A 25,195-nucleotide genomic window follows, 5' to 3' on the forward strand; every position below is an offset into this window, starting at 1 on the left:
CTGTCATTTTCTCACTTTTATCCAACTCACTCACTTTCAAAACCACCCTGCCACACCTAACTCTCCTAGCCCTCACCCAGCTCTTACCTACTCTCAACTCTTCCTTCACCAGGTAGTGGTCAGACATACCTCCACCCTTCCCTCTTAAAACCCTCACATCCAACAATCTTCCTTCTATACTCGTATTACTGAACACAACAACATAGTCCATCAATACTCTATCAACAACCCTTACACCCTCCCATCTTACCCATGAATACTTATATCTTTTTTCTCAAATAAGGTATTTCCAATCACCATCTCTTGCTCAACACATCCCTATCATTCGTTCCCCATGTTCATTTCTTCCAGGCACACCATGCATCCCAACTACACCTTCAACTGCTACATTTCCCACCCTAGCATTCAGGTCTCCCATCATTATCACATTCACATTCGCTCTAAAACTCAGCATACACTCATCAACATCGTTCCAGTAAGACTTCCTCTCTTCCGCATCTCTTTCGCTACCAGGCCATATGCACATAAATACCCACAGCTCACGTTCAAATTTCACTTTCACCACATCAGTCTCTTTGACACCTCCTTCCATTCAATCACACACTGCTGTTCTTCCGGTCTCACTAACAAGACCACACTTCTTGCCCTTCCTCTATCTACAGAAGACATCCTTCCATTTTCACTTCCAAGCTTAGACTCACCTTTCCCTTTCGTCTTTGATTCACTCAAAGCTAACACATCCTACATTCTTCTCACAAACATTCTCCCAGTCTCTCCCCCTTTTAGCCTCAATCGTACTACATCCACGCACATTCGTAAATCCAATCTACAGGGTACGGGGATAACTCAATCCCCCATCCCTTTCTGTTCCGTGTCTCATTGTAGGAAGTAAAAAAATACAGAGGAGAGGGTCCCTACTCACCTCATCTCGCCCCTTTTAGTCGCCTTTTACGACACGCAGGGAATACAGTGGCAGAATTCTTCCTAACACAACCTGGCCACAGAATGGTAATACCACCCCATACTGCGGCCAGTTTGTGTCCCCCCAGCCACTGGGAGGAATATATATATATATATATATATATATATATATATATATATATATATATATATATATAGATATAGATATATATATATAGATAGATAGATAGATAGACATAGATAGATAGATAGATAGATAGATTGCACCTCTCCCGGTGACAACCCACCGAGTTGCCTCACTTCTTCATTTCTTCAACATTCGTGGCCTTTCCTCTAACTGTGTATGTTGAGCACCTCCTCTCCTCCTCTAAACCTCAATTTCCCTCAACAGTGTGAGGCGATCGATAGCAAACCCTTGTCTTTATCCTCTTACTTTCTTTATATTCATTTCAAAGCCAAATGTGGCTCTTGTGCATAGGTACACAACAATATATCTTGCTCTCGTCTTCCTGAACTTGAATCTTCCGATTTCTTTACTCTTTGGCGTCGGCTTTCTTGTTATTCTCTGACTAAATGTATCTGTGCTGTCTACTTCTCTCCTAATTCTACTGACCATGAAAAATTCTTTGACTACCTTGCTTCTAAGATGGAACATATCCTATCCATATCTACTTTCACTGAGGTTTCCATTCTAGTATATTTCAATGATCACCACCAGCTTTGGCTCTTCTCTCCTTTCACTGATCCACCTGGTAAACAAGCCTACAATATTTCTATCCTTAGTGACCTAGCGCAACTTGTACAGTACCCTACCGATATCCCTGACCGCATAGGAGAGAGTCCAACATATTTGACCTCTTCCTTACAGCTAATCCTTCTACTTATGCTGTTAATCTTTTCTCTCCACTGGGCTCCTCTGATCACAGCCGTATCACCTTAACCTGTCCTATTGCTCCAGTACAGCCTGTGGATCCTCCAAAGAAACGTCGGTTGTGACACTTTGGAGCCACTAATTGGGAGGCCCTCAGGTAGTACTTCTTTGATTTTCCCTGGAATTATTATTGCTTCCATGGCCAAGATCCATCTGAGTGTGCCTTGCATATTACAGAGGTTATTCTCTCAGGCATGGAAGCATACATTTCTTTCTCATATCCTTTGAGTAATGCAAAAAAAAAAAAAAAAAAAAAAATTGATTTAATCACACTTGTTCTACTGCTGTCCAAAACAAGAAGGTCTACAAAAGGTACCGTAGCCAGCGTACTCCTGAATCTCATGTTTTTTTACCTTTCTGCCCAGAATCATGCTAAATCTGTTCTTCGCCTTGCTAAAAATTATTTCATCCAAACTAAATGCTCTGAGATCTCCAACTCGAATTCTTTGCATTCCTTCTGGCACCTTGCCCAAAACCTTACTTAAAAAAAAAAAAAAACTTTACCTCATCATTCTTCCCTCCCCTTTTCCATCCTGATGGCTCCATAGCTATTTCTTCTGATAAAACGGAACTCTTCACTCAGGCTTTCTCCTCCAATTCCATGTTAGATGATTCAGGCACTGTTCCTCCATCACTTCCCACCACTGACTTCCTTACGGTTGGCATTAGAATTTCATCTGTTGATGTGTTTTCTGCCATCTCTGGTCTCAGTACTAGGAAGGCATATGGGCCTGATGGGGTCCCTCCTGTTGTCCTCAAGAACTGTGCTTACACCTTGCCTAGGTAAACTCTTTAGCTTTTGTCTATGAACTTGTACCTTTCCTTCTTGCTGGAAGTTTGCTCTCATTCAGCCTGTCCCAAAGAAGGGTGACCATCCCCAACCGTGTAACTATCGCCAAATTGCCTTCATATCCTGTATTTCAAAATTTTCTTGGTCAAATCTTAACGAGAAATTTTAAAAACATCTTTCCGATCGTCAGTATGGGTTCCGCCAGGTATGCTCCACTGGTTATCTTCTCACCTACCTTTTAGACTCCTGGTCATCCTCCTTTCGGGACTTTGGCGAAAGCATTGCCACTGCACTTGACATCTCAAAGGCTTTCGATCGAGTCTGACAAATCTTTACTTTCCAAACTGCCCTCTTATGGTTGCTATCCTTCTATCTGTGTCTTTATCTCTAGCTTTCTTTATGGTCGTTCTATAGCTGCTGCTGTGGATGGCCACCATTGTTCTTCTAGACAGGTTTTCTCAATTTTTTTAACCAGTACCACACTGGAAAAAAAAAAAAAAAAAAAAAAGATACCCCATGGCTCCTGGTGGGCAGAAAGTTGACTGGTCAAGTTGACCCTCCAAGAAGATGTATGCCAACTGGAGTAGTTCCATGTGGTCTTCACGAGGATGACTTCTGCTCTCAAGGATTCATTTAAAGAATGTCGGCGTGTACTCATTCTGTTCCTGAAGGGCGATGTTGATGGCGAAGAGCTCCACAAAATCTTCGTCGGTATCCACACTCTTCCACAAGGTCTGATTGATCAGGGACCAGTGTGTCTGGAAACGCTTGAACACTCCAATATTTGGTCCACAGAAGGATCCAAGGCAAACTTCGAAGATCATTTTCAGAATTTCATGAACTTGATGCCTGCATGCCAGCCACACAATTATTGATCTCCCGAGTTCTTGCCAAATTAGTGTCCAAGCACCCCAGCGTACTCCATTATGTGCTGCAGTAGTACTGAAGCTCAACGCAACAATCTTGTCTTGAAGATTGGCCTCATGAACCTCTTTAAGCACAACATGAGCGAGTTCTTCTCCAGTTCCATTCAGTGCTACTGGAACACCTAGAAGGTCTTCAGTCTCATCCCCTGAAACCAGTATAGTAATCCGGTTTTGCAAACTCTTGCCTTGATAGATAATTATATAGAAGTAGCTTTTCATCCCAGTGAAGTGTCAGTGGGATCCTTTGTCGTGATTGATGCAGAGATTCCAGCTGCTATCTCATCTCTGTTCTTGCATCGATCTCTATAGACTGTAGCAGGCGAAATCACAAACTCGGTGAGATTACGACCAAGGCTTTGGGCTGCAGCAGCATATGAACTTGTTGCCTGACTCACCAAAAGATTGTCCCGGTCTCTGGTAGCAGTCAAGTTCTTGTCCCAGACAGCTTTCCGATTCTTGCTTGTTGATGCATGACAACAGCAACGAGATCTGGCTGCAGTTGGACCGACAAATTCATCATCGTCTGTGAGAGTCATGATGTAGAGCTGGATTCCTCCAAAACGAATGTCTCATCCAACCTCCTCCTTTCCATTAAGTCTTTATGTTTTCGCTTCAAGGCGTATGAATACCCTTTCCTCTTTCTCTCCTTGACCTTGGCAATTACAACGTCGATACCAGCCATTGACGAGGCTCTGTCCTCCCGCTGACTAAGCAGAAATCGTTTTTCTTCATCTGGAATGTTCATGTTCAATGCCTTCGAGTGTGCGACATCGAATATCTCTTCCAGATCCGCTTTGAACAGATCCTGCGTCATCTTCTCCCTCTCATTGTCTCTGCCTTTATTCATCTTCACTGTTACATACTTCTCATACTGTTTCATGGGCTTCTTGATTTGCCAAGCTTCATTAAATTGTGCAAGGCTGGCTATTTTTCCTTACCTGCAACATAGTTTCATTTGCAACTGTGGAAATTGTCTTCTTCTCTTCCACATGATGGAACACAAACGCTTTTAGTACTTGTTCCACAGAAGGTAACTGGCTCCCAGTTATATCCGGCTGTGGCTTTTCGATCAGCCAGACCGATGATGCACTTCTGGTTACCATACTCTCTCTGTGAAAACAAAATAAGAAAAAAGAATGTTAGTAACAAGGGAAAATAAACTGTTACAAATTGGTTTCAGAGGATCTTATACTATAAAACACAAAACCTTTCTGTTAGAATGCACAGAGAAAAACAGTGAATTTTTCAAGATACTAAAAAAAGGTTCATTTTTCAGCAACACCGAAATATACCCCAATCTCAATGAAACTTAGCCAGAAGTGTTTTCCCTTACAATGGAACTAAGGCGAGGAGAACTTGTTCATGTATTCGAAAATTTATTTTTTAGAAACACCCTAATACTATATATATATATATATATATATATATATATATATATATATATATATATATATATATATATATATATATATATATTGTTACGGAACAGAGAAAGATAATGTACACATTAAGTGAGAATACTAAAAATCACTACTGTCCCGTAAAGTTCCAGGTTCAAAACAAAAGAGTTAGGTAAAATTACAAGTTAAAGTTTAATGCTCAAACTAACAACAAAACATTCAGGACTCATAAGGATAATGTAATGGCAAAAAACAGGTTAAATATATGGTTAACTGCAATAGCCTCTATTAACACGAAATTAGCAAGAGTAAATTTATCTAAGTCAGCCCTGATAAAATGAATATACCAGATAATACTCAGTGAGTGCAAGATATATTATTACAGTTACAAAATATTATTAACAATGGCTGACATGAAACTTTACATCAATCACAAAAACCTTACTAGGCCTAAGAATTAACACCCTATGTTACATAGTACAAAAAAAAAAAAAAATGCAAGAACACTTATACTCAAATTACGCAGCTGCTAGATGGTTGGAGACTTCCTGAGCACTCACAATAATAACAACCGTACAGGGGAGGACAGAGATGTGAACAAAATGAGGAGTAGATCTAAGTGGCAATTAATGCAGAGACTGAGTTCATTATATAGGGGCCGGCAGAGCTTGATACAACTTGTAAGAAGGACGCGCAAATGAAGCCAGAGGGGACAAAGAGTTGACACTCCTGCTCTGAACAACAGAAAGAACGACTTACTCTACTATAAGGGAGGAGGGGGGGAGTGAGGTAGAACACGCTCGTGACCAAACATGCAACATACTGTACATTAGAATTACACAAAGGATGATGAAATCATAGGCTATGTAACACCTCCCCACAAAGAAAAAGAAATTTATAAAGGAAATTTCTTATTATTCTAAAACAATCTGTCTAAAGTCTAGATAAGCAATCTGCAATAACATTTTCTTTCCTCTTGATATGTTGTATTTCTAATGAATACTCCTGAAGAAGTAGACTCCATCTTGTCAATCTCTGATTTATATCTTTAAACTTACTAAGGAATTTCAGTGGGTTATGATCGGTATAAATGACTATGGGGTCAAAACCAGAACACAAATAAAATGAAAAATGCTGTAAACCCAAAATCAAGGCCAAAAGCTCTTTCTCAATAGTTGAGTAGTTCTTTTGAGGTGGAGTGAACTTCTTACTGTAATAAGATACAGGATGTTCAATACCCTGATCATCCTCTTGCAGTAAAACAGCCCCAGCTCCTGTATCACTTGCATCAACAGCCATCTTAAAAGGCTTAGCAAAATTTGGAGTAGCGAGCACTGGCTGACTTAATAGGATAGCTTTAAGTTTGGTGAAAGAGGCTTTAAGTTTGGTGAAAGAGGATTCACAGTTATCAGTCCAGACAAATTTAACTCCCTTTTTCAGTAGGTCTGTAAGTGGTGATACAAGAATTGAAAAGTTAAGAACAAATCTCCTGTAATAACCTACCATTCCCAAAAATCTTTGTAGCTCTTTCCTACTTTTAGGTCTGGGAAGATCACTTATAACCTGAACCTTAGCTGCTGGTGGTGCAACATGTCCATCACCAATTACGTACCCAAGGTACTGAACTTTAGCTTGACCAAACTCACACTTTGATAAATTTGCTACAAGATTAGCCTGAACCAAACGCTCAAGAAATTTACTGACATGGCATAGGTGATCTTTCCAGTTGTCACTGAAGATTAATACATCATCAATATAAACAACACACCCTGCCAAACCCTCTGTTACAACATTCATGAGCTTCTGAAATGTGGCTGGTGCATTCTTCATACCATATGGCATTACAGAACATGCAAAAGTCTTTCCTAGTGTTACAAAACATGAGATCTCCCTAGCACGTTCAGTCATAGGTACTTGCCAGTATCCCTTTAACAAATCAGACTTACTTATGAACCTAGCCTTTCCGATCTTGTCTATGCAATCTTCCACGCGAGGGAGAGGGTAAGTGTCTGTGTTGGTTATCTGATTAACACGTCTGTAGTCAATGCAAAGCCGCTGTGACCCACCTGGCTTAGGGACTAGAGTGACAGGAGAACTCCACTCGCTCTGACAGGGCTCAATCATCTTGTGGTCCAACAGGTAGCCAAGCTCCTTCTGGATGAGAGGAACTTTCACTGAGTTCACACGGTAAGGAGGCAATTTAGTTGGCTTTGCGTCTCCAACATCGACATCATGCATCAACACAGTGGTTCTTCCTGGAGTAGCACGGAACACTTGCGGGTACTCCTGCAGTAATGCCGAAAACTCCTGCCTTTCCTCGGGAGCTAGATGAGAAAGCTTAGTATGGAGATCATTCATGATATCAGGATTCTTCCCCAAACTATCACTCAGGCTCATGCTGAATGGGAGAACTTCACTTGCAGACTCGGGTGGAACAGCTACAGTGCAGACTAGGTTATTTTCGTCCCGCCTGTGATATAACTTTAGCATGTTGATGTGACAAAGTTGCTTGTTCTTTCTACGATCTGGTGTGGCGATGACATAGTTGACATCACTAAGTTTCTTCTCCACGAAATAAGGACCACTAAACTTGGCTTGAAGAGGTTGCCCATGCACTGGTAGCAGAATCAAAACCTGATCTCCTGGTTGAAAGTGGCGTAACCTGGACTTCTTATCATACCAAGTCTTCATCTTCTGAGCAGCTCCTAAATTTTCTCTCGCCAGCTGTAAAGCAGTGGACAGCCGTTCTTTGAACTTCATCACATACTCCAGCAGGTTGATGTCATCTTCCTCCGACAGCCAGCATTCCTTGAGTAGCTTAAGGGGTCCTCTTACTTCATGGCCAAACAGTAGTTCAAAGGGTGAGAAGCCCAGTGATTCGTTTGGAGATTCTCTTGCGGCAAATACAACGAATGGAAGACCTTTATCCCAGTCTTTCTGATGTTCCAAACAGTATTTCTTGAGCATCGATTTGAGTGTTTGATGATATCTCTCCAACGCTCCTTGGGTCTGGGGATGGTAAGCTGAAGACATGATCTGGGTGATGCCCAACTCTTTCAGAGACTGCTTGAAAACATTTGACATGAAATTACTTTCCCGGTCTGACTGTACCTCCTTGGGCAGACCAAACTTTGCGAAGAACCCTAGCATTTCCTTAACCACGTTCTTTGCTGAGATATTTCTAAGTGGAATGGCTTCAGGATAACGAGTAGCCATATCAATCATGGTCAACACATAAGAAAATCCTGAAGAAGTCTTAGGAAGAGGGCCCACAATATCCACCAATACACGGGTGAAAGGCGCCTCAAAAGGAGGAATGGGAACTAGAGGTGCAACCTTTTCGGTCTGATTACACTTCCCCACAACTTAACAGGTGTGACAAAACTTACAATACCAGGAAACATCCCTGAAGATACCTGGCCTGTAGAAGTGTTTCAAAATGCGTGCCACAGTCTTCCTCACTCCAAGGTGTCCTGCCAAACTGGAATCATTAGCCACTCTAATGATATCCTGCCTACAAACACGAGGGATGACAACTTGATGTACAACCTCCCATTCACAGTCGGCTGATGCTGTTGGGGGTCTACACTTCCTCATAAGTACTCCTGACTTTTTATAATAACAAGTAGACGCACCAGCTGACTCTTCCTCACTGCAAGCAGAGTTAGCTAGACCTTTCAACTCAGGGTCAGCGACCTGCAACTCAACCAACTCTTGACGAGACAAATTATCAACACTACGGGGTACTGCCTCATCTGGTGAGTGGTCCAAATTAGCAAGAAAAGTGTCAGCTAGGATAACATCATCATCATCATTATCCTGTAAGTCACCAGTAACTTTAGACTTAGCCCTAGTGACAGCACATGCAGGGAACACATCAGGGACATCACAATCCTGGGCTGCAGCCACTGGCTCACTAGACAACTGAGGAGCTGGACACACTTGACTTCCACCAATATCATTTCCAAGTAAGAAAGTTACACCTGACATTGGGAGTGTCTCAACCAACCCAACCATAACGGAACCATTAACAAAACCAGACTCTAAATTCACTCTGCACAGAGGGACAGAGAAGTAATTATTCCCTACACCTTGTAAGATTACAGTTTCATCAGAGGAATTAACATTAGAGCCTAGAACACTGGTCAGCATAAGGGATTGGCAAGCACCTGTATCACGATATATTTTAACTGATTTCCTGTCATTACTGTCCAGAGGACTGACAAAACCATCAGACAGGAAATTAGCACATGAACTCTTGAGAGTGTCACCCACGTTACTGCTCAAAAGAGGAGCTTCATCATGAGAATTTAATTTACCCCTCAAAGCAGGTTCAGTTAACTCAGTTAAGGAATTCTGGGAACTCTCAAGGGTGGACACTAGACCAATTGACTGAATATTTAAAGACTCCTTTTTGTTCACATCACGCTGTCTCCTGAAACATTTCTCCGTAGTATGACCAAGCTTACTACAATAAGTACATTTACTTTTCTGAATTCTAGATGTGAAGCTGGTATTTACTTCCTGAGAAACATCATCTTTATTCTCTTTCCTGTTACCTGTACTCTGAGTAGAGGCAACGTACTTACTCTCAGCTTTCCTTTTTTCTTTATAATATCTCTTGTGAGTGAGAACATATTCATCAGCTAAAACTGCAGCATCAGACAAATTATCTATTCTTTTCTCATCAAGATATAGACTTACATCTTTATAAATACACCTTTTGAAGTCCTCCAGCAAAATCATCTGCTTAAATTTGTCAAAATCAGAATCCACATTCTTAGAATTTAACCACTGCTCTAACAGATCTTCTTTGATTTTTGCATCCTCAACATGGGATTGCTTATCTTGCTTATAAGTTGTCCTAAATTTTACTCTATAGGCTTCAGGAACAAGCTCATAGGCCTTAAGAATCAAGCTCTTAACTACATCATAATTATCAGATTGATGCTGAGGCAAAGATGCATAAGTTACTTGAGCTTTACCGGTGAGAACACTCTGAAGGAGTACTGGCCAATACTTTTTGGGCCAATTAAAACCTGTAGCTACCCTCTCAAACAACTGAAAATACTTTGTTAAATCAGATTCATTAAAAGGAGGGACAAGTTTAACATTTTTAGCCACATCAAAATCATCAGAGCTAGATGATCCAGTTCCACCTTGTTTCATGCGATACTCATGGTCTGCCTGAATCCTAGCAATTTCAACTTGTGTTTCAGCCTCCTTAGCTTTTGCCTGAAACTCGGCCTCGTTAGCTTTTGCCTGAAATTCAGCCTCCTTAGCACGAGCCTCCTGTAGGGCTAGCTGTAACTTAGCTAATTCAATCTGCGTTTGCTCATTTGGAGGAGTTACATTAAACAAGCTCTCATTAATCATGTCAACAATTTGATCTTTAGAATGATGAGAGCAAACAGGAATTCCCAATTGTTGAGCAACAAGCTTAAGTTCATTCTTTGTTCTGTTTTCTACATCCAACACTGTTTGCACATTTGACAAAAAATCTTTGGCTTCATCAAGCGTAGTAATAGTAGACATCATGAATAAATCTCAGTCACAAAATATCAAGCAATATCCTTATGATAATATCCTGAATATCCTGATATGAGGTCGCCAAAGTTATGTTACGGAACAGAGAAAGATATTGTACACATTAAGTGAGAATACTAAAAATCACTACTGTCCCGTAAAGTTCCAGGTTCAAAACAAAAGAGTTAGGTAAAATTGCAAGTTAAAGTTTAATGCTCAAACTAACAACAAAACATTCAGGACTCATAAGGATAATGTAATGGCAAAAAAACAGGTTAAATATATGGTTAACTGCAATAGCCTCTATTAACACGAAATTAGCAAGAGTAAATTTATCTAAGTCAGCCCTGATAAAATGAATATACCAGATAATACTCAGTGAACGCAAGATATATTATTACAGAAACAAAATATTATTCACAATGGCTGACATGAAACTTTACATCAATCACAAAAACCTTACTAGGCCTAAGAATTAACACCCTACGTTACACAGTACAAAAAAAAAAAAAAAATGCAAGAACACTTATACTCAAATTACACAGCTGCTAGATGGTTGGGGACTTCCTGAGCACTCACAATAATAACGACTGTACAGGGGAGGACAGAGATGTGAACAAAATGAGGAGTAGATCTAAGTGGCAATTAATGCAGAGACTGAGCTCATTATATAGGGGCCGGCAGAGCTTGATACAACTTGTAAGAAGGACGCGCAAATGAAGCCAGAGGGGACAAAGAGTTGACACTCCTGCTCTGAACAACAGAAAGAACGACTTATTCTACTATAAGGGAGGAGGGGGGGAGTGAGGTAGAACATGCTCGTGATCAAACATGCAGCATACTGTACGTTAGAATTATATAAAGGATGATGAAATCATAGGCTATGTAACAATATATATATATATATATATATATATATATATATATATATATATATATATATATATATACAGTAGGCTCGCACAGTGCGCGGGAGATTGGGCGGTCCACGACCTCGCCCACTGGGATTTTGTGCACTGAGAATATATAATCTTATGGGAAAAATTACATATGCGCGGTACCCCCAAATATCTGGACATTTTTTGGCCCGTAGATACATAAAAAAGGTCAAAATTTTCGGACATTGTACTACAGATATAGCTGCAATAACAAAAATGTGGACAATCACCTTAACAACAGCAAACAACAGGCCTGATGGATTTAAACAACAAGAGTTCTGAGGCGCGGCAACGCACTTACAGTGCCCCTGCCACCATCCCGGCCGCACTACGCTTGTTTAACGGTTGCCAATGTTGTATTATTCCAGGCTTTGACGAAGAAATTTACGGCCCGTTGAATGTTACATTTCTTCCAGAATGCAGCAAGTCATTATGGTGGGGGTTGCAGGTATGCCAGGTGAAGCAGGTGAGTTAGGTGGGGCTGTGAAGGTGGAGAGGGAGGCGGCTGGTGAGTCAGGTGGGGCTGTGAAGGTGGAGAGGGAGGCGGCTGGTGAGTCAGGTGGAGCAGTGGAGGACGGCGGTGGGCGAGTCAGGGGAAGTGGTGAGGGGAGGATCCTCCCTCTCCTCCTCGCTACTGCTCACATTTTCGGCAATTTCCTTCATCTCTTCTTGCTTGTTTGTTTCATTCCTCATCTTGTTATGGATGTATTGGCAGTATAACAACTTGGTATTCACGAAATAAACTTTATTATTATAGAGACTGGGTATCTATTCTAACTTACTGTTATTGCCAAAAACATTATTATTGAAGCTGTTATTGGCGATATCTTATTGTAGACTCCTCTTGAGCACCTTCCCCATGAGCCTCTAGGTTACTATTGGCGCGTTGTGTGGGGAGGGGGGTCGTGTACTGACGGAAAATGGCGTTTTTAAGCCACTTCTTGCCTTTACCTCGTGGTTTCTGGGGTAAACTCGCGCATTCAAGGTTTTTCGTTATGATTTTTGATCGCTCGTGCACAATGCGATTCGCGCACTGTGATGACGTGCACTGGGTGAGCCTACTGTATATATATTTATTTATATATATATATATATATATATATATATATATATATATATATATATATATATATATATATATATATATATATATATATATATATATATATATATATATATATATATATATATATATATATATATATATATATATATATATATATATATATATATATACTGTATATAAATTAAATAAACTTATTTAGTTATTTATATACAGTATATATATATATATATATATATATATATATATACTGTATATAAATTAAATAAATTTATTTAGTTATTTATATACAGTGTATATATATATATATATATATATATATATATATATATATATATATATATATATATATATATATATATATACACATATATATATACACACATATATATATATATATATATATATATATATATATATATATATATATATATATATTCATTCATTGCATTGCCAGACGCCATGAATCCCAAACGAGGTGGCCAAGGGCTTAGAGTTAATTGTTTTACAGGGAGGGACACTAATCCTCCACCAACCCCACTTGACAAAACGTTATGCCAACAGCATCTGGTGTTCCCAGGCGGTCACCCATCCAAGTACTAACCAGACCCAACGTTGCTTAATATATATATATATATATATATATATATATATATATATATATATATATATATATATATATATATATATATATATATATATATATATATATTGGAAAGAGAGAGAGAGAGAAAGGACTGAATTTGTTGGTGAGTCTCTTGACTGTGCTGCAGAGTTATGTTATTTGGGGGACACGTTATGTGCTGGAGGTTTGGTTGGAGCTAGCTCTGTGGCTAGAGTGGGAAGTGGTTGGAAGTTGTTCTGGGAGCTGTTGCCTCTCCTGTTACTGAGACGGCTCTCCCTCCGTGCTAAGTTATTTTTGTATGCAGCATGTGTTAAGAGTGTAATGCTGTATGGTACTGAGATCTGGGCAGTAAAGGAAGAGGATATTCACAAGCTCAAACATACACTCGCAGTTCAAAGAACGTATCCAGGCTTTGTCGATACCATGGCCAGGAAACCAAGAATTTGTCTGGTGTTCGGATTAAACCCCCTCCCCTTCCACCCCCCATCCATTCCCAACTACAACCAACTTCCTTGATCTCTTGATCGAGAGGTAGCTCGCTCCATTGGTTCGCGGTATGAAGCGCACACACACACACACACACACACACACACACACACACACACACACACACACACACACACACACCGCTCGCTGGTGCAGTGGTAACGTTCCTGCTTGCCAACTGGTGGACGGGAGTTTGCGCCTCGCTCAAGTTGCAAAAAGTTTCACTGGCGAAGTGGGTGGTTACTGTCCCCCTGAAGCAAGGGGACGGGTGTGTGCGTGTGTGAAGGTCACAGCCTTGCCCTTAGATCAGACTATATGAGCTCTCAGCTCCCTTCTGGGAGGGTAAAAGCTGACGATCACGACCATCAAGTGATCCTGACCGACCCGGTGAATTACACACACACAGAAATGTGTGATAAAATATGGAAATAATACAGGTCATTACGAGCTTGACTGAATCCTGTTAAAAATTAACACGCACTCTATCTTCAAGAGCGTGGGTGTAACAAATGTATATATATATATATATATGGCGGCTTTCCACGCTGCACGATCCATTGCAGCCTCCCTGTTCAGTCCCTTAACTCTGATGTCACACTTAATGACCTCGTCCCATGTTTTTCTCGGTCTACCCTTCATAACCCCACCTCCAATATTAACACTTCTCACCTTCCTCACCCAATTATCATCCCCCATCCTCTCCACATGTCCAAACCATCTCAGTCTACCTCTCCTCATCACAACACCAATACACTCCAGTCCCATCATACCTCTCAGCGCTTCCATCGTAAACCCAGCCCCCCCGGACCTTGCACGCAGGGATGCACTACACATCCACCTAATCATCGTCATTTCTGTAGTCTGACCCGGCGAATATCCTCCTCCTTTACTGCCATACAGCATTACACTCCTATCACATACTGCATACAAAGACCCCTTAGCACGTAGGGAGAGCCCTCTCAATGTCAGAAGAGGCAAGAGCTCCCTGAACTTCTTCCAACCACTTCTCACCCTAGCCACACCTCCAGTACCCAACATGTCTCCCAAATAACAAAACTCTTCCACACACTCAAGAGATTCACCAGCAAGTTCAATCCTTTCACGCCTGACAATCTCCACCTGCTCTCCCCGACATGCCGTACATATAAAATCAGCATTATCTCGCAGTCTACCTCTGATACCACTACATCTCTTGTGCACCCATTTATCACAAACACCGTACAAGATAGAATTACTTCCCACGCCCTTGTTGGAAACTGTACATAGCCACTCTCCCTCGTCTTTGACCCTACCACCACCAACCCTAGATATCATCCCTTTTGTTTTATCTACATTTACCCTTGTGCCCCATACCATCTCTCCACTTCCTAAACCTTTCCTCCTCCGCCCTTTCGTTCTCTGCAATCAACACCAAATCATCAGCATACAACATCTCCCACGGGAGTCCATTTCTAAAGTCACGTGAGAGGGCTTCAAGTACCATGATAAACAACATGGGACTCAGAACTGACCCCTGATGCACACCAACATTCACGGAAAACTCATCACTCAAATCTCCATTCACTTTCACCTGGGTGCGAGCACCCACATACTTAGCCATAACCAGTCTAACCAGCCACTTCTCCAAGCCAAGCTTTCTCATTGCCCACTTCACCACCTCTCTAGGGACTCTGTCAAAGGCCTTTTCCAAATCAACAAAAACAAAATACAGATCCTTTCTCCTACCAATATATTTTTCCTGAAGCTGTCGAACAATGAATATGGCATCAGTGCCCCCCCTGCCTTGTATAAATCCAAACTGCATCTCATCAATATTCACTCCTTCTCTAATCATACCTTCTAATACACTCTCCATCACCTTCCTTATCTGATCTAAAAGCTTTATACTTCTATAATTTCCTCTTTCCAGGGCATCACCCTTCCCTTTATACACATTTATATATATATATATATATATATATATATATATATATAATCCAGTGGGCCATGCTTCCATTCACTCACCATTCAAGCCCCCGGAATCCTGGCTCTCTCTGATACGCCAAAAACATTCATCTCGTTCTGTAGCTTCACATATACCTATCTGACAGCCAATCAGAACGCTATTGCGTTAAAAAGGGGTACCAAATCCCTGGGCATACAATTCTCTGCACAAAATTCCTCCAGCCAGCTCGATCTCTTGTTAGTCCCTTAGCATCTCCAACTTCCATACCTCTCTTCCTCACACACCCATCCACTATATCCTTCCACCTTCTTTTTGGCCTACCTTGTCCCCTCCCTCCTTCAAATTCGCTCAGATATACCCATTTCACCAGTCTGTCATCCATTCTCTCCACATGACCATACCAACTCATTCCACTCTCTCCGATTCTGGTGTTCACAGACTTCCTCACTCTGCATCTTTCATGAAACACATTATTCCGTAACCTATCCATTCTTTGTACTCCACATACATTCCTCAGCAGTCCGATCTCCACTGGTCTTGCTCTTGACTTTTCATTTTCATGCCACACAACGGTCGCACATCCGTATGTTAAAGTTGGCACTAACGCTCCTTCATGTAAGCCACACACAGCTGTAACACTCAAGCCTCTGTTTCTTTTTAAGGCCTTCATAACACCAGCTGCTTTTCTTCCTTATGTCACTCTACTCTCCACTTATTTTTCACCACTTCTTTTTTAACCCTTTTCTCTCTTCTCTACCAATGTGCCCAGGTATTTGAACTCTCTCGCCAATTCCAGTCCCTCTCCATTCACCGTGCCATCATTCAAGGAGTAACCTTCTTTCTCAAAAACCATCACTTTACTGTTTTGTACATTTACTCTTAAGGCATGATGCTCACTGACATCTACAAAAGTCTCCACTAGTCTACCCAGCTCTTGTCCAGTATTTCCAAGTAGCATTGCATCATAAGCATACAACAAATTTGAGATATTCCATTCGTCATCATTACCAACTCAATCCATCTCTCAGTTACTCGTGTTTTTACTTCTCTCATCTCCCCATATATATCAATATAAGGAGAGAGAGAGAGAGAGAGAGAGAGAGAGAGAGAGAGAAACAACCATGGGGACATCATATAACTTTGTCGTACGCCTACACTGATCGAGACCCATTCACGTAGCTGCCCATTTACCCTTACACATGTCTGGCTACCATTAAAAAACTCCTGACGGCACCTAGCAGCTTCGGCTACCATCTACACCGTACATGCGCAAAACCTTCCACAATCCTTCTCCGTCTACTTTGTCGTATGCAATTTGCAGATCCATACATGCCATAAACACGTCATAGTCCTTCTCACTAGCCTCCTGCACTATCTGTCTCACCGCAGACATTTGATCCACACATTTCTTGCCACTCCTAAAACCACCCTGTTTGTTACTCGCTAGGACTTCTGATATCTCTCTTACTTTCTCCATAATTATTTTTCCTTACTGTATACCTTCCCTACAACACTCAATAGACTTATGCCACGATAATTCTTGCATTCACGCCGCTCACCTTTTTTTACATTTTTTTGTGTCTTTCTGCCTGCGGGTGACTCTACACTCCCTCTTTTGTCTTTCAATCCTTCATTCTTTCCTCTTCCTTCTGCCTGTGGGTGACTCTACACTGAGTGACTAGCCAAATGGTTTCCTGTACACCAGGAAATCATTTACTACGCTGGGTGGTAACCATATAACCAAATTTTGGCACCTGGTGGTTTAGTGGGCAATTGTGCTCCAGTCGGATTGAGCCGTTGAAGATTTATATCCAAGGGGTGATTGGGGTTTATTGCTCGCGTAATGCCATTCAGGGATGAGTGAGGTTGGTCACTCTCATCTTAAATGTCAGGACCAACTGCCTAGACCCGGGCTTCTACGCTCCTCATGGGGCAACGTAGGATTGGATGATGGATGGATGGATGAATGTGTCCGACTCTGTGCATAGGCTTCACAGCCTGCTCCCAAGGCCCAGTAGTCCTCCTACATACCATACACCTCTCCATGTCACCATTTCGACGCTAACACCTACCGTTCATATTGAATACATGCTAGGGCTGTCTCATACAGGGTTTAGTCCAATCAAGAGGGGGTTGAATGAGGACAAATGTATGGAAAGCTGGAATAAGTTTTATTCTCTTCCCAGTAGGGTACATAATAACCTACTTGTTTTGCACCCCTCTGCCTCCACGGATTTGGCCGCTATCTTGAAAAAATGGTGGCCAAAAACAATTTTCTGTAAATATCTCGCTTGGGACTCACTTTAGAGAAAAATATGTCGATATATAAAATAATCTACAAAAATAGTAATAATAATAATAATCTACATAAAATTCTCTACAGTAAATGTTCTATACATGTTTCTGGTGCATTGCATCGTTATGGTACTAGAGGTGTGAGAATGTTCACACCTTTTCTTTCATACCCCCCAGTTACCTAATATCCATGGAAAATCGTCCTTCCTCCTCTATTCTGGCTTAGGACAGACAGTGAATATTCACTGGCGGAGTTACCACCCCTGCATCCAACCATCCACCCAAAGTGCATAGCCTAGATAAGCTATCAATTGTTGTCGTTGCCATACTAATTACTGCTGCTTTATTATCATTGTAGCGTTGATACTATCGTCTGGGATAGAGTGACAAAGTATCTCCTATCACTCTGCTTCCCTGGAACATATCTTGTTGTCTTCCATAACAAGATAAGAAATTCTGGCAGGGTCGATATGTAGAATAATTCAAAGATAGTTGCGGACGAGTGAAAGTCTAACTTCTGTCTATTCTATTCCACCTGTTATTTCTTCGTCTGGCACTAAGAAGTGTTCTACTACTGTATCAATGGGATCATCACAGTCCTATCATCGATGATTATGTCCGAGTTTGAACACGATAACCCCTTGCATGAAATACAAATCACAGAGCATTTCAATCTAGTCCTTCTACAACTACAAGTGGCTGCAGTCACATTCCAGCACCATTGTGTAGGTGGCAAGTCATTCCCCAACCACTTCTGGACTTACTGATATGTCCGTAATGAATGAAATCGAGCAGCAGCGTCTGTAGGAGGCGTGGAAGAGAGTGTAAATTTACTTTTATTCTTTGATTTGGCAAAAGACTGGTATCTCAAATCACAAAGGGATTCACATTCATTAGCCCCATACATTTGAAGAATGAATGCTTTTCCTGCATCAGCAATCTTTGAGGTTCAGCAGATGGTTTTTTAACACAAAAACAACTTCTTGTAGTTTTTCATGTTTTTCCAACAGCGTTATGAACTTCAATTCCCCTGACTAAAAAATGCAGAAGTGTCAGCCCCACTAAATGCATGTAAGGAAAGAATGTTGTCTTTGATGGTTGATCCAAATTTCATGGAGGTCGGTGTGTACAGTTTGTTTTCTGTTTTTCCTTTGCCTTGTTTTAAGATGTTTATTTATTAATTTATTTTTTGATCCAGCCAAGGCTATCCAAAAGGTCTACATCTTCTCCTACTATTGTTACTGATTCAGTCTTGGTGGATTCTTCAATATCAGTATTAACAATCAGTGTGTCTGCATCTTTAGTACCTTGTTTTACGGTGAACCCTCTTTGATCAATTTACTGATGAGCAATGTGATGAGCAGGCTGTTATTTCTCTCGTTTGAAAGAAATTTTCTTTGACTTGTTGTTGCTGGCATATTTTCATCAGACATGTTGTCTCTGGTATAACAAATCAATCCAGGAGCACGTCCAGCACATTTTGTACTTTTTTCTGCTAGATATTCTGGACACCCATCAAAGACTATGATAGCATTTTCCTTGCAGTGCTTCTTTACATACTCAACGTACCTGTGTAGCAGCTGCCAAATAACTCGATGAAGAAGAAATCCTCCATCAACAACATAAACTGTACCTCCAACAATTCCATAGTCACAAAGAGGTGAAAATACTTCATATAGAATGTATTTCTTGGTTTTACGCATTCCTCATTCATCAAAAAGTGACATTGGGAATAGAGCTAGTTCATAGTCAGAGGTAAGTTTAAATAGTTCTATGATTTCTTGGTAAATGAATTTCTTTTAAATAACATCCCAAGATCAACGGGACATGCAAGATCTCTTATTCTTACTCCTGTCATGGCTGCTCCAAGGGGTCTGACCCTTCTCTTTCGTTCAAGCTTGACATTTCCAAAGTTGTTGCCAACAGTGTTTGACATTGAACAAACACCAACATCATGTGCATTGTGAGGATTAGTTTCTACATCTTTTGTTAGTCCTGCGCTGATTGACATAATGCCATCAAAAGCTGGAAATGGTAGATGGAATGAAAAGCACTGTACAAAGTGCTTAAGATCTTGAGTGTCTCTCGAAATGCGAGATTTTCTGGCATCTACATGCTGCTCCCCTATACTTTAAGCAACATTACAATATTCCTCATTTTTTTTCTGTGATCCTCAAATTGGTATGCATTCCGAGAACCCATTTAGCTTGCATCGAGTCAGGCATTCCTCTGCCATGTGTCTGTCCACCACAACTCTTCATTGATCGCATCAGTGTCTGTTCAATCTGACTAGATCCCGGACCAAAACTTTTCTGACCGCCTTATTGTAAAACAGCCTTTTTGAACATAATCTTCAAATTCCTTGGGGATATTGTGCTCCTTTAACCAAACAAGTCTTGTAAATACAACTGATCTGATTTTGCATATAGAAAATAACCGGTGGTATGAAAATAAGGTAGCATCTTTTGAACTGTTTCAAGGTGTAAAATCGAGTTACCTGAACGCTTCAATAAACTTGTTTGACCAGTGTTACCAATTCATAGTATTGCACCCAGAGCTTTGCAGTGACATCTTTACACTTCTTCATATCCACGGTATCACTGAACTTACAAAACATATTTTTTAGTACGTCATTGTTAATCTGTGTAGAGTCATCCTCCTGCAAAGTTGCTCCTATTGCTGACCGCTCATCAGCAGAAAGATCAGTGTTATTCAGAATCACTGTAGCCTGTGCGGCATGTGCTAGTATATGTGCCCTGAGTGCTCTTGCATAAGGATGGCCACTCAACATTTGGTCCACAGACACACTTGCATAAACAATTCTGAAAAGTTCTTTTATTCCACTTCCATTCATGATGTAACCAATTTTACCCATATATAACATCAATAACTGGAAGCCGCCAAGACGTACAATAACATTACTTGCTTTTGATTCTTGGCCACACCTTGCAACAATGTCACGAGCCTTAATATACAAAAATTGGTCAAACGTTACAAAGCAGCTTTGTTGTTTCAGCTCTTTACACATCTCCATAGCATTGTTAAGTACTGTGTATATGGTGTCATAATTAGTAGGTGGTGCATTTGTAAAAGGAAGGTATGAGATGTAGGACATGCCATAACCCATGTAGCCATTCCAACCCGGAATGACAGTCTTCACGTGCCATTTTCCATATAACCACAGGAGTTCTCTTGTTGGTATTGAGACAGTGGTGGAAATTGGATTGATATTTGCTAAATCTCTGACTGTTATATCCAACAATCCTCTTGTACTTTTATTTTCAAATGCTATTATGGGAACATGATCAAACTGTCCAACAGAGGATGCAGAAGGGATCTTTTCTAATATTGTGATAGGCCGATCTGAAGTAGGATCATTCGGAGAAGGAATGACACACAGATTCCTTCCCATACTATGGAAAGTGTTGAAACCATCAGTGGTACAGATGTTTACATTAGCATTGTCGAATACAAACTAGGTGAACGAGTCCATCTGAGGTTCCCTGTCTGGATGTTGCAAAGCTGATAATTGAAGGAGTGCTGCCTCATCATAGGAAGCATACAGTCCTAAGGTAGAGAGAACATTCAGAAGATGCTTTGAACCATATTTTCGACTAAGATGAGCAGCAAGGCCTATTTGTACAGGTGATATGAAAGAATTTGGTCTAACTGCTGTTATGACAGCATGTGAAATTGCTGTACACTTCTTATCCCATTTATTTATATATCCTTTCTTGTTCTTCAAGACAATAGTTTTAACAAGGCAGTTGAAGGTATCTAGTATAAGTGATTCCAAGTCATTCAGGAATTTATCTGGTGGTGGATCCTGATCAGTCTCATACATCTGTGACCTTATATCTTCAGCAATTATTTGTCCAGCTGTTTGTACTATCCTAAGCCACTGTTGTTTCTCATCACTAATTCTTCGTTTTTCATACCAAGCTTCAGTCAGAATTTTGTTCCTTGTCTCATCGAAACATAACAAGCTTTTTTTTTTTTTTTTTTTTTTTTTTTTCACGGATATAACAATATTTTTTCCACACTTTTCCCTCAGTTCAGATTTTATTGTTTTCTCACTTGGTAGATCACCATCATATCCCTCAAAAATTTCACTGAAGGAAAACTGGCAGTCTTCCCCATTTACCTCAAGGTAAGTAAAAGCATGAGTCATTGTCTCTGAAACTGTAGCACTTTTGGGACGACCACGTTTCATACCAGATGTTTGGTAGAATTTCTTCATGCAGGTAGAATGGTACCTTGCCTATGCGGCAACTAAATTAAGTACATTATCCAGGGGAACATTAACTTTTTTGCCCCAGTCATCGTTTCTCTTTTCACCCGCTTTCAAAATAGTGTCTTTAACATGAAGAGTGTCAACACGGTGAACAGTTTCACGCACACATAAGTTTTTTGCTTTTTTTATTTTTTATTAATTCATCTGATGTGTCTTCTCCACAAAAGAGACATTCATGAAGAAAATCTAAATCCGGTACTAGACATCTGAGAGACGTTGTAGGCCTTGTTTGCTGTCTTGAATGAAAAGCTTCAGCACTGTTTTCTTTGGTGTACACTTTTCTACATTTTTTGTGCACTGTCACGCTTTTCAGTCCTCCTGACTGAGAATGTTTTCCATCTTTCCATTTAATGCTGTAGTCTATCAGTGTTTTCAAACCTTTTTCTTTTACTTCACAAGGCACACCCTCAGAAAGTACTCCTTCACAAATGAAGTTTTCTAACGAAGACATATTTCCACAGAACGGAAATTAATGGCAGGTTAACTGTCCTTGTTCACAGTACCTGAAACAAAGAATAAATTACAATTTACTTAGGAGTGGATAGCATCCTTCAAAATAGCATGCAAGATAATTTCCTTGTGATACTAGGTAACTAAGAGGTATAAAAAACAAGGTGCGAACATTCTCGCACCTCTAGCACCAAAATGGTGCAAAGCACCAGAAAAATGTATAGAACATTTTTTGTAGAGAATTTTATGTCGATTATTTTATTCGTCGACACTTTTTTCTCTAAAGTGGGTCCCAAGCGAGATATTTACGAAAAACTGTTTTTGGGCGCCATTTTTTCAAGATGGCGGCCAAATTCGGGGAGGCAGATGGATGCAAAACTAGTATGTTATTAAGTACCCTATTAGAGAGAGAATAAAACTTATTCCAGCTTTCCTTTTTTTTCTTTTCCTTATTGGACCTTTTTTCTTCCACTATCGACTGGCCTAGCTAGTGTACTGGTATTAACGGAGGTATATTTAAGAGATGTCGGGGTCTTCTGGTAGATCAGTAAAGTCTGCTTTTATGAAATTCAAATCGTAAAACTGTTCTCTGCCCCAGCGGGGATTTGAGCCTGGGTTCGGTAGGATTGCAGGCCACCTCCCTACCGATTGAACCGCCGCCTCCCGCTTGTACAGGGGCACAATCATTGCCTTTTTCCACACTGCTGGCACACTTTCACTCACCCATGCCTTCTTACATATCTCTAACAAGCACTTCATTCCGCGCTCTCAACTAAACTTAATCATCTTTATTCACCTCATCAACCCCAGCTGCTTTCCCATTTTTCAGCTGCTTCACAGTGTTCTACACCTCTGCAAGAGTCACATTTCCTGGCACTGCATTCCTTCTCTGTACATCCCCCAAACCAATCATGTTAACAGTCACTTTGCTCTCTCCATACCCATTCATAAGACATTCAAAATATTCTTTCCATCTGGTCCTTGCTTCATCCTCATGAGTTAATAATCTTCCACTTGCATCCCTCATATTTTCACATTTCTTTCCACTGTCACTTCTGCATTTCAGCACCTTTGTCCAGAATAACTTCCTATTTTCAGAGTAATTTGCTTTCATTTTTCTTCCAAGATCCTCATTCACCTCCTCCTTTTCCCTCTTCATTAATCTCTTTAGGTGCTTCTTGCTCTCAATATATTCAGTTTTTATTTCAACTGAACCCCTGTCGTGTATCAGTTCAAGCCACTTCTTCCATTTTTCTTCCACTGCTTTCTTAACCTCTTCATCCTAGTATGCCGTACCTTTCTTCTTGGTTGTTATTTTTGCCACACCATAAACCACTTCAGCATTCCTAACTAAGCAGTCCCTATATGCATTCTACAAGCTGTCCACATCCATCTCATTCCAATTCACTGATTCTAACTCCTCTTACTTTGGCCCTGTATTCATCTGTCATTTCTTTGATCCTTAGTTTCTCGACTTTCAGTCTCTCTCCCTGACTGCTCCTCTCTCTCTTGGTCCACCTCACACCTCTCAGCCTGATCTTGCATACCACAATCATATGATCTGACAAACAGCCATATTGTCCTCTCACTGCCCTCGTATCAACAACACTTCCCAGCATCGATTTCTCTACGAGCACGTAATCAATCAAGCTTCTATCAACACGAACTGCATTTCCTCTATACCATGTATAGTTATGTGCATCTTTGTGTTTGAAATTAGAATTACAGATGCATAACCTCCATTCCTGACACATGTCCTTCAGTCGCTTCCCATTATCGTTCTCTCCATTATTGCCCATTATATCATTTACAGTGCCTACTCTCCCATTCATGTCGCCCATTACAAACACCTTATAACTCCTGGGCATTTCTCCAACTACTTCATCCAGCTCATCGCAAAGCTTGTTTTTCTTTGTTTCACTCCTGTTATCAAACGCTGCATACGCTACAATTACTGCCATTTTCACCTTCTCAGACTTAAACTTGACATACATACATCCCGAGCTGACACGATTGTAGTCTCTTCATTCTACTCTGCCACACATCATTCATCAACAAAGTAACTCTGTCCTTGCATCCTCCTCGCCCATTCATGCTCGACCTCACACATTTTACACCCTCCCAGTCCTCCATTTCACACCCTATCATCTGTGTTTCACACAATGCCATCACAACATATCTCACAATCTTGAACACATTCACTACATCCACACACTTGCCCTTCTCATTCACATCTCTCACATTCCATAAAGCTATGCGAATTTGACCATTTGGTTGGGGCCCTGGGCAGATATTAGGCCCTCCGAAACATCTGCCATGATATAGTGATTATAGATAGAGGAATCTGGGGGACACTTAACGGGGCCAAAAACTCCGGTTATATGGTTACCACCGAGCGTTGTAAATGGATTCCTGGGTGCAGGAAACCATTTGGCTTGTCACCCAGTGAAAAGACCATAAGGCAACATTGCAATGAGTAGGTGGATGATGGGCGCCCTCACCTACGAAAATCTATCAATCTATTGCCAGAAGTCTTAATCCCGTAAGGGGTGGCCACAAAAAAATCGCCTCCATGTCGCCCTGTCCCCCGTCATTCCACTGCCCT

The sequence above is a fragment of the Coenobita brevimanus genome, chromosome 13 (genome assembly GCF_032717465.1).
Source record: "Coenobita brevimanus isolate Jiangsu-jjx chromosome 13, ASM3271746v2, whole genome shotgun sequence".
Taxonomy (NCBI): Eukaryota; Metazoa; Arthropoda; class Malacostraca; order Decapoda; family Coenobitidae; genus Coenobita; species Coenobita brevimanus.